A 14,378-nucleotide genomic window follows, 5' to 3' on the forward strand; every position below is an offset into this window, starting at 1 on the left:
ATTTAAGAGTTCTATTATCACTGTATTTTATTCTCATTTTGATTTTACTGAATTGAAATCGACTTGGAATATTGTCTATTACATAGATCATTACATCCGTTTTTGAGTAGTCTCTTATGTTTTCAGGTTGTTTGTCCCTACCTTTTCATTCAAGTTCACAAAAACTCTTCATAGAACTTCAATAAAACTTGCTCAATAGTTCATATACTAGATAGGATAAATTAGTTTAGGCTATATTGATTGCTGCCGAGATAGTTGAAACATAGTGCATGAAAATATAAATAAAAATACAGCAATATATATGTTATGAAAATAATAAATAAATAAACAGCAACGCAACATGGCAACGTGCAGCAACTGAGAGCGTCTACATGGAGTGGAAAGAGCCATCGACGGTAACCGGTTGTCCTCGTGGGTCGGGGGATCCACCAGCTGCCACAGAACCGACACCGACCTTTCCTGCGCTGAAAAGTAGGCAACAGACGGAGACCGACCGTGGAACGGACAACGGAACAAGATGGCCGCCTTTTACAGCGTAAGCATGCTGCTATTTTGACATTCTTGCGCGTTGGAGTTTCCTAAAATCGCCTTCAACAGATATTGTTCAAGTAGTACAGTGTTTGATATTAATGTTGTGTGTGCAGTGTTCGTATTACTGATATTGTTTGTGCTTCGGTAGGTAGGTGTCGAAAGCACCCAGTGTTTTTGTGTCAAAGAGGATGCTTCAACGCCTCGGATCCTCCTCTGGAATACAAGTATCTCATGTGAGTATATCTTGATTTGTAGAATGGAATGATTCCATTTTCTGCTATTGTCACCAATACACAATATTGGTGCCAGGAATTTGACTAAACAATCTATTGAGTGGGAATCTACCTTCATGTTATCATGGTATTGACTTGTTTTATATAGGCTACTCCTTTTGAAATTTTGAGAGCAGTAGAAAAAAGGAAACTGACACTATTCAAAGATGTTCAATATCAAATGTTTGGGAATAATTTAATTAGAAAAATCCAAAATTATAATCGATTTTTTTGGACTTGAAATTGTGTGTAAATCAAATCATGGCCTCTACAATCATAAACTCTGGACTGTTAAGTTCAAACCAAGATTCAAAGAAATTTTGGGTAAATGCATGTTGTTTACACCTGGATTGTACCTATTGTCTAAAAATGAATAAATAACTCAATAGCCGAAAAGTGAATGAAGAACGCAGCCAACAAAACCAATGAGCAAGGTCAACAGAATTCTGTTGCTGTTCTTGCTGTTACTGAACATGAATGTTACTCTTGTTAATTTCTTCTTGATTGCTGGAACTTTTTCAAAGATTTGGGTTCTGATCCGAAGTAGGCCTGATATCGATAGAGGTTCTGTAGAATGAAAAACACCATGTCAAGCAGCCTTTGGTCTCGGAAGAGAAATCAATCAACATAATTAATATTCGTATCCATCAATCCAATGCCTAATGGTGAAAAAATTAATTCTCTTCTGTTGTGATTATTTTACTCAGATCACAATGTGGATGACAAGATTTCTTTGGAGAAACAACGAACGTTCGATCTTTGGTGTCCCCATCGTATATTATGGGTGATTATAACCACGATGAAGCAAATATAAATTGTCCTTTTAAAAAACTCAAATTTCCTCTTAGCTTTGGAAAATTGTAGCCTATGTATTTAAATAGATAAACATTGCGCTGTTGGATTATTATTCAAGAAGAGAACCTGAGGAATTTTTTTCAAAAACGGCAACTTGATTGTAAGAATACAGAGGTCACTCTTTGAAGTGACACATTGAAACAGAAAATTAATTTCATTTCATATTTCAAAAATGAAACTGCTATGTATTTTTGTTAGATGTGTGGAACTATAACATTGAATAATATAGTTTTCTACTATCACAACTCAACTGCAATTATTGGATTAGTTAATTGGCGTAACAGCATTTATGTTCATTTTTAGGAAGAAAAGTTCGTTTATTTCATCAAGATGTAAGATTTATCCACTATAAAAACCTATTGCACTTTTCCAGAACCCACAACATGCCTGATCTGCTATTGTGATGCGATGCACATATACATAGTGAATGAATAAACACATCCATTAATATTCAAAGCGCACAACCACTGAATAGCCTACCCTTTTAGTGTTGGCTGTTGGGTGATGCCGTAGGCTGTCTCGGTCTCGTGAATATTTTTGTTGCTCCTCCAGCTCTCTTGAACAAAAAGAACGGCCCTTGGGTAATTTATAGTGCTCACTGTTCAATATTCTACTGCCTTCAGCATTCAGAGACCTCATTTCCATTTTCCGCCGCTCGCAAAATTAATTCAATGATGTAACAACAATTACTTTTTTTTAATTCACAAATAACTTGAAATTTTGGATGTTTTAGCAAAATCAAGATCAACTAATCTTGTTGCATTAACGTCGAACGACATTGATATTTGATAATGATTCTAAAATAACGGTTTTTCCAGTTTGTTCATCAATTTTATGAGGAGTGGTCATATCACTCAATGTTAATCATTTTATTGAATAAACTACAGTTATAGTTATTGAAATGCTGATTGTTGATTGGAGAGGCAGTTCTTCCTTGAAAATATTCCTTGAAATGCACAATAATTTCCCATCAACGCTTAGATCCTTAGCTGGTGAGACAACAATAACAATAGTAGGCCTGCAGTAGAAAGATCAATTGAAAAGAAAATATCTCCTTGATGTAAATCACTTAGAAGTCTCATGGGTTTGCCAGTAAGTTGAAGATCTTATTCTGTGATATTATTGTGAGAATAATCATCTTTTTTTGTGTAATGTCGACGAGGTTAATTCAATTGAGTTATCCACATGATTTTAAAACTGAATGTTAATTAGTGAGGAATCACAGTAGCTTCCTGGTTATATTTTATTACAAGAAGCCTATAAGAGACTTAGATTCAGAGATTCAAAAATAGTGCCAGGATGATGATGATTTTTACTAGAAATCCAATTGTACTTGAACGAGTTTCATCACGTCAATTACGATCGTTATCGTGAGATTCACAGGGTGGTAATTTGATATTAATTGGAGTAATTATTCACAAAACTCTCACCGAGAAACTAATCGTAACAATCGAACAGCTTTTAAATGCGTGTCTCCTATTTTCGTCATCAAATAATTCGACTGGCTGAGAGTTCACGGAAACGTTTGTGGCTTCTGAGTGAATTTGCATGACTGCCAACTGTTTGAAACCTTCACTTTCACTGCTTGCTTTGATGATTGATACTGTCCAATGGTGACTTTCTAAATTTCAAGTTATTTTGAATTTCACGTTTTTTATAGAAATAGACAATATTATACTGTTTGTTGAGTTTGAAACGAACAAATAAAATATTGTCATCAAATAGAAGATTCATCTATCTTTAAAACGAAAATTCCCAGAGTATCTTGAGATATTTTTACAATACAAATCTTTTGAACATTCTGCCTTAGTGATAGATTCGAACTAAACCTACTATACATCTCTTGTCACGTTATTCTTTATATTTAAATAACGATTAGCCTCCTGCTTGGCATCAGTCGGTAAAGCATGAGATTTAATATAATTAGGTCGTGGTTTTTCTAATAGTATTCAGTCTTAAAAATCTTGATAGGCCTAGATATGGACTTCTCCAATAACTCTTGTAATTCAATAAATAATAAATATATATATAAATGATACTTATACTATAGTGTTGAGGAATAAAAAATAAATTGCACACCATGAAAGTTTCATACATATATTACATAAATAATGCAAAGATCAATCGAGGCAAAAAATATATATATAGAGCGATAAAAAATATAATATAAAAATAGAACAATAATTGAAATCAATAAAAATATCACAGGCTAACTTTATATTCTAGATTTATGGCACGAATCATTACCATGTGCCTTTATCTTAAAATCATATGCATTCTGTTGCATGTAGTTGCGATATGCGCTTGCTAATACTTGTCGACTTGGATAATTCAATCAAAAAATGTGTGCTCTAAGATCAGCTTGATAAATTAGCCACTAATAATCCAAATATATATTTATATATTAAAATCTCTAGTACTTAGTAGATTTCTTTGTACCGAATATATATTTTTATCTCAGGGTGCAAGATTCGGCACCTGACGGAATAGGTAGAGCCATTCATCTAGTGAATTAGAACTATGATAAATTATCGCAAATTGTATTGCAAAAAATTAAATATTGTATGCATACGTTTGATAGCCTAGATTTCGTACTTCTTTGATTAAATAGAAATTTCTAAAATATTGATCTATATTTTTCTTTCAATTAAATACCTTTAATACTAATTTTTTACTTGCGCAAGTATTACTCTTATTAATTTCTCAATTTATAATAACCCTTTCGGCGAGCTAGCTTTGATCATCAGATTATTTCGAAGCACTAGGGCGCCCATCACTAAATTCAAATTTAATCACTCACGTGTCGAAAATCTTCTTGTAAGCCGCCGATGTCGATCCAACTCCATGCGGTCCGGGAATATGGTAGCCGGAATCGTCTCCTCCAAGGGGTTATAAATTTAATTAAAAATGAAAAATGACTTCTGCTTCACAATAGCATCACGAAGTCTTTTAAGAAATTTAATAATTTACTTTAACTTTAACTTTTACAAAACCATTAGTAAGGTACTACGCTCTAAAATATTTGGGGTCCTCTTATGGTGGCATTTGGCTGGCGAGTGCTGGTTCTTCCTTCTCAAGTTTTTCAGATCCTCTTTCCGACTTTCAAATTAGCATAAAATTTAAATATCTCAATCCTCCGCCATTAAATTCAAATAGATCTTACAAAAAATGCTAAAATATTGCTTAGATTATATGATTAATAATTTCTTTGCATTCGAGCCATATTGATAACATAGATTACACAAATTTTTACACAAAATCTAGTACATTTATATAAATATATATAAATATTTTTGAATTGGCCTACAGTTGCCGCCGATTAACTGCCGTTTTACTATTGGTGCATGCAAATTTTATTAGGTATTCATGCGCCTGGTAACTCTTATTTCCTGAATACATTAAATTATTTTTATTTGGTTTTTTATTTATGCTCTTTGCATGCTAGTTAATATTCTATACATTAATATTAATTCCATGCTACCTAATAATTAGCCACGTGGACGGGTGTTTTTTCACATTGCACACCATCCGAATGCAATAAAGCTCTGCCAAGGGTTTTGGTCAGATTCTACGTTCTTCGGTTTGGTCGATCTCTATGTCACCGATCCGTGAATACATCTACATAACCTCAATCTTCAAATATTTTAAATAATAATCTATTTATGAGCAATAAACTTCCTTCAAATCCTTTTTAGGTTCTTGTACCATTTAGCCAGAACAAGCTGATGCTATCTAATCTTGTTTATTATCTGCTTGGCGATATTAGCCAATTACCTTATTTTTAGACCTATTACTATTTCTGTTAGGGCTTTTTATCTACCCAGATTTAATATGTTACACGCGCCCCTGGGTTTGAATTCAAAATATTTGAGAATCACAATGTTTTTAATGAAAACCCACCCTTCAATACATCGATATACACTATACTTTATTTATAAATTATACTCTCATACTTCTATCACAGTTCGCAGACATATTTGCTGCATCTCCTTTATACCTTTATCAAATACAATAACAAATTCTCCTCCTCAACACACATAAAATATCATAAATATAAACTTCTAAACGTACTCCTCCTGACAACACTTAACATATAGTAATTTTTAAATTCGCCGCTTGCAGGGCCGCCAACCTAACTACACACATTTCATAATTCTCACAAATGATTCCTTTTAGACAATAATTTCGATTCACAAAACTTCTGGGCTTATATCTTATAGTATTTCTTAGGTCTTAATATAAATAATTTTCTATACATCAGGTACAATACTTTTCTTTTGCTAATGGCTCTTTGGTTTTGGTAGCTGGTATTCACTTTAAGTCTTTTTCAGGTAACAACGTGGCATAATTAAAAGTAATAAATATAAAACATATAAATAAATATATCGACATTAATAAATATAATAAATAACAATAATAAATAACTTTTGGGTACAGTATTTCTTTTTATAAACATATGTTCAACAGACGTCACATATTTGATTTAGGTGGCTTTGCTCAGCTGGTCGCTGTTCTACATTTCATAGTGCTACATGTTACATCAGAATTTGCTGTCGACTTTCATACTAACCTAACTGCTCAATTTTTTCTCTTAAAAAGGTAATTAACAAATTTTAATTTTATTATCCCCGCTTGTGTCCTTTTTTATCTGATGCATATAATTTAATTACATATTTAAAAATTGTTCTTTTGACTGTTCCAGGCTTCTAACGGTTGGAAGGAATTAAAACACTGGATTGTTGCCATGCGGTCCTATGCCAAGATTAAATTTATTAAGGAAGGTTAGTAATCGGTTTGATAATAATGTTTTCCTTGATTTCTTATCATATTTATTTGAAATTCGACGATATTGCATGTGGAAATGTTGTGATTTACTTGCATCTTCTTGCATTCTGTTTGTAGATTGTTGCTGTAGGCCGTTCGGTTATCTGCTATCCGTTGGGTGAGGCTGTCCTAATTGATAATTTATCTTCATGAATTTAAAGCCCTTGTATCTGGTGTACTCTTTCAAATAATTCCAAGCTTCATTTATGATAATTCCTTTTAATCCATTTTTCTTCCAATCAATCTGTACTCTTAATGCATCTGCATCCTGCCTTTCATGCTCATTTAATATTCTTGATTTCAGTTTGTCATAAATCATTATGCCCACAACAATAAACATTTTTATAATATTAGCTTTCCAATTATCAATCATAGATTCATTTAATAATAGCAATACAATATTTTCCATCATGTCTACAACACACTCTTTTATTAATATCACAGCCATTATAACAAATAGTATACAATATATAAGAACATTTATTATCTCCTTAATAGTATAACCTCTCAACATATAGCCAGGTACTTCCACTTTCTTAATATTATTTTTTAATTCTTCCAATCTTATTAGCTTTCTATCCTTTATCAACCTCCATAAATAGTCCACTTTATTTTTATCCAGGCATGAATCAGTAGTAGTCATAGTAGTAGCTCCGTTTTTATCCCATTCATTCGATCCATTTTGCCGGTCACATCGCTGATTGTAGCCTTTAAAGCGTATGTGCCGCGGATGCATGCCGTCGGTCCGCTCCTGTCCTCCTCGGTGACAGTCCGGTGTCCTCTTCGGGCGTTTGAACCGTGCATGCGGCTTCCATCGGCGCGCGCGGTTCCTCCTTCGTCGCTTCTTCCGCCTCCGGGCCTTACGATGCATGCTCCTTCGGTCATGTAGTCCGTCCTCCTCGTCCTGATGCCGGTCGGGTGTCTTCGGGCGCCTCCGTCTCCGGGCCTTGCGGTGGTCGCCCCTCTTGTCCTGGATGCCGTCCTCTCGTTCTTCCATGGGGTCCTTGGTTTGCCGTGTGGTGGAATGATGCGCGGGTGTAGACTCTGTGTGCGGATGCATGGTGGTGGTCGAAACAGGTAGTATGGTGGCGGTCTCCTCCTGGCGGCTGTTTATTTTTAGCAGTGACTCTTCGGTGGCAGGTTGCTCTTCGGTGGGGAACAGGAAACTTAATAGAGGCTGATGCTTGCGGCTGGTTTTAATTGCATGTTGGGCGGCGGTTTTTTGTGATAGGCTGTCTTGTATGGGCTCCTGTGTGTCTGGTGGTGGGTTATCTTGTGTTTCTTGTAACAAAGTCTCCGATAAATCATTTCTGAATGTGGTGTATGACGTTGAAATATCTTGATTTTCTTTGTTTGTTTCATTGGAGCTTGTGCTTGTTATATCGGGGGTATCATATAGTCCTGGTTTATTAGCTGTAGTTTTCTGTATATCTGGTGGCGGGTCGTTGGGTGTTGGGTTCCGGGGTTTTTTGTTGATTCAATCCTATTGCATGTGCTAGTGTATAATTTGTACTTACTTGTTGAGGTGGCGGTTTATAATTTCTGTTGTAATTGTTTTGTGTGTGATTATTATGTGAGTTTAATCGATCACGGCCATCATAGTGATTCTTACGATTGCTCTGCTGGGCATAGTGGTTGGTTGTGCGATTTTGAAATTTTTCATTATTCCAGTTACCATTTTGCCTGTGCTCATAGCGGCGTTCAAATTGAGGAGCAGATCGGTAGCGATCATATGATACCGGTTCATAATTTCGGCTGTTATGCTGATTAAATTTTGAATTATGTTGATTTGGTGCGTATCTCTGGTCTGAGCGGTGGTTTGATATTGCCATTGCAGACTGCATGCCATATAAATGATTTATCAGCTGCTTACAATCAGTAATGGGTTGCGTGGCGAGTGCCATTCTAACTTGATACGGTAGCTTCTTTAAAATAATACTTGCTAATGCCGATTCATTAATGGGCTCGCTCAATTGAGAATTTTTAAACTGTAGGGCAGTGACGAAAGTGGTACATGCACCGTCTAAGTTAGGGTTGAAATCGCATGATATAATGTCCGCTAGCACGTCCAACTGTTTACTTCTGCTCCAATACTGTTCCAGGAAGACAGCGACAAACTCATCCAATGATGTAAATTCATGGGCTCTACTCCGAAAGAACATCAGGGGTTCGCCAATCAATAAATTAGTCAAACGGAGACGCCAAAATTCCAAGAGGTAGGTGCAAGAGTTTGTACTAATTTTATCTGATCAATGAATGGTTGAGGTTGCAAATGGCGATCAGTGTTATCAAATTTTCCTAGTCCTTGTAATATACTATGTACGTTGAGGTTGTCTGTTTGAATCCCTTGAGGTTGTTGTTGAATATGATTTTCCAATGCTATTATTTTTTCCTGGGTTATCTGCCATTGACTATTATGTGTAATTTTATTTGCGTTTATTTCTTGATTTAATTGAGTCAGAGTGGACTTTTGAATTAGTAGAGTTCCATTTAAAGCTTTACAGGTTTCAGTATTTTGATTGATGCTACCTTGCAGTTGGTTCATTTTTGTGGACATATTAATCTGTTTGTTTTGTATTTCTTTAATATTGTTAATATTTTTGTCAACTGTAGTTGTTAAGTTTTGATTGGCAACGGTAATTTGTTTGTGGATTTCTTGGTGGCAATCGGCCTTAATGTTATTTGTTATATCCTGAACGGGTGTAGTGATTTGTGTGGTTAGGCTATCTATTCTTTCGTTTAACTCACAAGTGACAGTATCTATTTTTGCTGTTAAATCGGTTGTAATTAGTTCTTGATTTTCAGCGGTAGATGCTGATATTGTGTCCGCAGTTTCCTTACCCGTTCTTACCGATGTATCCTCCAATGATTCCCGCATTTCCTTCATTTCCGCCTTCAAGTCCTTCATTACCATGGTCATTGTTTTTTCTAAACTATTAGAAAATGACTTGATCATCCCCTCTACTATAACCCTTCTTATTGCTTCTTGGGAGACATTTAACGGTTTATTACTGTTCACAGGATTCTTGGCGGTGATTGAAGAGATCTGGGCGTTGGACTCCATCGCGCCCCCCTCAGTGTCGATCTCCGCTACTATCGCCGTCTGCAGTGTGTCTGCTACCTTACTTTGCGTGGACGAAAAGAGACTCATATTTTAAAAATGGATTAAGTGTCAAGTGTTTGTTAAAAAAGTGAAAGTTTTGGCCAACAAGGCATTAATAAGGACACAAATGAGGATAGGCCTATGGACATTACAAGCCAGGTAACCTATTATTACTTAAGCTCTTATAATATAATAATACTATTCATTGATTTCTGACTAGCAGTTTAGGCCCATAAAATATAATAGCTCTCTCTATAAAATCTATTTTCTACAGTACTAATAATATAAAATTTTCTTTAAAACATATAATTTCTCTTTATTTAAAGCTATTGTTTCCCCAAAAAGTAATACAAATTTCCCTTCGCCAGTTTTCCTCACAACTCGTATAAGTTATCTATAATTTTCAATATGGTTATTGACTTAATTTCAAATAATTATTTGATGAGCTTGGCTCTCATCATCAGTCCCACGTTGGTACGACATGTCTTTGTGTCACGTTATTCTTTATATTTAAATAACGATTAGCCTCCTGCTTGGCATCAGTCGGTAAAGCATGAGATTTAATATAATTAGGTCGTGGTTTTTCTAATAGTATTCAGTCTTAAAAATCTTGATAGGCCTAGATATGGACTTCTCCAATAACTCTTGTAATTCAATAAATAATAAATATATATATAAATGATACTTATACTATAGTGTTGAGGAATAAAAAATAAATTGCACACCATGAAAGTTTCATACATATATTACATAAATAATGCAAAGATCAATCGAGGCAAAAAATATATATATAGAGCGATAAAAAATATAATATAAAAATAGAACAATAATTGAAATCAATAAAAATATCACAGGCTAACTTTATATTCTAGATTTATGGCACGAATCATTACCATGTGCCTTTATCTTAAAATCATATGCATTCTGTTGCATGTAGTTGCGATATGCGCTTGCTAATACTTGTCGACTTGGATAATTCAATCAAAAAATGTGTGCTCTAAGATCAGCTTGATAAATTAGCCACTAATAATCCAAATATATATTTATATATTAAAATCTCTAGTACTTAGTAGATTTCTTTGTACCGAATATATTTTTATCTCAGGGTGCAAGATTCGGCACCTGACGGAATAGGTAGAGCCATTCATCTAGTGAATTAGAACTATGATAAATTATCGCAAATTGTATTGCAAAAAATTAATATTGTATGCATACGTTTGATAGCCTAGATTTCGTACTTCTTTGATTAAATAGAAATTTCTAAAATATTGATCTATATTTTTCTTTCAATTAAATACCTTTAATACTAATTTTTACTTGCGCAAGTATTACTCTTATTAATTTCTCAATTTATAATAACCCTTTCGGCGAGCTAGCTTTGATCATCAGATTATTTCGAAGCACTAGGGCGCCCATCACTAAATTCAAATTTAATCACTCACGTGTCGAAAATCTTCTTGTAAGCCGCCGATGTCGATCCAACTCCATGCGGTCCGGGAATATGGTAGCCGGAATCGTCTCCTCCAAGGGGTTATAAATTTAATTAAAAATGAAAAATGACTTCTGCTTCACAATAGCATCACGAAGTCTTTTAAGAAATTTAATAATTTACTTTAACTTTAACTTTTACAAAACCATTAGTAAGGTACTACGCTCTAAAAATATTTGGGGTCCTCTTATGGTGGCATTTGGCTGGCGAGTGCTGGTTCTTCCTTCTCAAGTTTTTCAGATCCTCTTTCCGACTTTCAAATTAGCATAAAATTTAAATATCTCAATCCTCCGCCATTAAATTCAAATAGATCTTACAAAAAATGCTAAAATATTGCTTAGATTATATGATTAATAATTTCTTTGCATTCGAGCCATATTGATAACATAGATTACACAAATTTTTACACAAAATCTAGTACATTTATATAAATATATATAAATATTTTTGAATTGGCCTACAGTTGCCGCCGATTAACTGCCGTTTTACTATTGGTGCATGCAAATTTTATTAGGTATTCATGCGCCTGGTAACTCTTATTTCCTGAATACATTAAATTATTTTTATTTGGTTTTTTATTTATGCTCTTTGCATGCTAGTTAATATTCTATACATTAATATTAATTCCATGCTACCTAATAATTAGCCACGTGGACGGGTGTTTTTTCACATTGCACACCATCCGAATGCAATAAAGCTCTGCCAAGGGGTTTTGGTCAGATTCTACGTTCTTCGGTTTGGTCGATCTCTATGTCACCGATCCGTGAATACATCTACATAACCTCAATCTTCAAATATTTTAAATAATAATCTATTTATGAGCAATAAACTTCCTTCAAATCCTTTTTAGGTTCTTGTACCATTTAGCCAGAACAAGCTGATGCTATCTAATCTTGTTTATTATCTGCTTGGCGATATTAGCCAATTACCTTATTTTTAGACCTATTACTATTTCTGTTAGGGCTTTTTATCTACCCAGATTTAATATGTTACACTCTTTATATAGATACTGCAATTCAGTTTGAATGGATACTGTAAACAAACATTCTGCATTGACGGTGGGTTCATCTCTAGCTATCCGTATCCAATGCAATCTCTATTTATATGTTACTTTCCTAATGAATGATGAATGAATAGCCCATTGGTTTACACATATCTCTATCTAGTTCTAGCAAATGAACTTCCTTTGATCATCCATGTCTAACCAACATGGGTTTTGAATCAAGTTCCATACCGGTACTGCAGTTGACAAGAAAGGCCTGACCTAGTATAACATTTCTCATACGTTTTAGTATTTAGTACAAAATTCGTTAAAGACCATGTTCATGTTCAATTAGATCAAATAATCGAATAAATCCAATTTGGGGAATAAGATACAGATTTTTCCACTGTGTAATTCTTAATTCCATTTTGAATTTATTGATAAGATTGAATCAGATTTCTAAAGAATAGAGCAAATTGGAAGAGTGGACTTTCAGTAAAATCCTTGAACCAATCATATACCCTACGTGTGGAATTTAAACTCATTACTCTAAGGCCCGGTTGCACAAAAGCCGGTTGAATTTTAATCATAATTGATCTCACAACAGCCAATCAGAGAAGGCTATTTCGAAAAAAGGCTTCTCTTATTGGTTCCCGTGAAATTAATCACGATTAAAATTTAACCGACTTTTGTGCAACCGGCACTAAGGCTATCCAATTCATGGATATTTTGTGATTGAATTTACTCTCCATAAATATCTCATTCATATAATTTCTATTACCGTACATAAATAAAAAAATCTGGTGTGGTGCACTCACACAACTTTCCTTCGTTATGAAAATTGATCAACTGACGATAATGTTCCCGCGGATCTCAAGTCTACTTTTCTAAGATCTGAGCCAGCTGGTGACAGGACAATAACGCTGCAGACACACAGAGTCTGCTATCTCTTCATAGTGAATGATTTAATAGAATCAACAGTTTGCAATTGAATAATCTTATTTTCTCGAATTTCGAGCTTATTTTCAATTTTAGGTGAAAATGTTACTGAACATTAATTGTAGAGATTTTTAAGCTCAATCTTTTCCACTTGAAATTTTCTGTTCAATTTGTATCTCAAGCCTGATAATTGAGAATCTAAAATCAAACTTTGCATAGGTGGTGCAGTGCACCTGAAATTTTTACAGATATGGGACTTGTGGCATTTGTTAAAGCTTATCAATGACTTTTCTAGGTATGAATTCGATCAAAATCGTTGGAGCCGTTTTCCAGAAAAACCCTGTTTTTGACAACATTTTCGCCATTTTAGCCGCCATCTTGAATTGCATTTGATCGAGAATGTTCGTGTCGGATCCTTATAGTGTAAGGACCGTAGGTTCCAAATTTCAAGTCATTCCGTTAATTGGGAGAAGAGATTTCGTGTACAATAATTATACAAGATGTACCAAATAATGTAGAGTTGTTTCAATGCCGTACCTATTCGATTACAGGCTCTCCAGGCTGTTTAGAAAAATATTGATTTCAAAGAATGTATGCTTCATATTCATATATTACAAACTATGTATATACTGGTATTAGCTCACAGGAAAAATATATCCCATACAACCTCAGACTAACTGCCTTCCACAAAAACATTCACGAACATAGCTCATTCACGAATGCATGTCATGTGTCATATATTATTGGTTTGTTACTTCTTCACAGTTCTGAAAAACAACGGGTCAAAAAATGTGCAAGCCTAATAATATTATGAATCCAGTCACGTTGAGGGTATTCAATCACCTCATTCCAAATTCAGTGAGCGACGCAAAGAAAACATGCGTTGTTTGGATTGATTGTACTCATACAAAGTGTATCTAGCATTATTCATACTAATAGAGATGAACTCTTCTCATGGAGAGCATTGTTTTCTGGAGAACATAACACCTTTTTCACTATTTTTTATTACAAATAATATCCTTCTTCTCGCATCTTCCAATTGCATACTTGTATCTAGATCATCTCACGAAGGATCAGCAAAGATCCTACTTTTCTTATTTTAAATTATGCTGAAGCAACAAGTTCCATCAGTTAAAATTGAAAGTGTATGAATTTTCAGTGCCTTCTTGTCATGTGAATTGCGTGGATTTGTTCATTTAAAGTAAGGATATAGTTATGGCTTATCACGCTTTACATCAGTGAATTGAATAGAATAGTCAGTTGAATAGAATTGCCAGTATAGTTGATCATAATCAAATTCAAGTGAATTAAGTACATTTTTTCTTTTTACCAGATTAGAGCCTAATTCGTGATATAGATTAGATTAATACAAGAGAGTAGCCT

General features: G+C 34.3%; 1 protein-coding gene across 1 annotated transcript in view; it reads left to right on the top strand.

Annotated features, from left to right (window-relative positions):
* The first annotated feature begins 359 nt into the window (after positions 1 to 359).
* LOC111050640 (clarin-3) overlaps positions 360 to 14,378 on the top strand; it is a 75,089-nt gene continuing 61,070 nt past the window's right edge. Inside the window, exon 1 of the mRNA XM_022336990.2 lies at positions 360 to 764. The gene's annotated coding sequence lies outside the window, so the exon portion shown is untranslated. The remainder of the gene's footprint in view (positions 765 to 14,378) is intronic.

Source organism: Nilaparvata lugens, chromosome 1, assembly GCF_014356525.2.
Source record: "Nilaparvata lugens isolate BPH chromosome 1, ASM1435652v1, whole genome shotgun sequence".
Taxonomy (NCBI): Eukaryota; Metazoa; Arthropoda; class Insecta; order Hemiptera; family Delphacidae; genus Nilaparvata; species Nilaparvata lugens.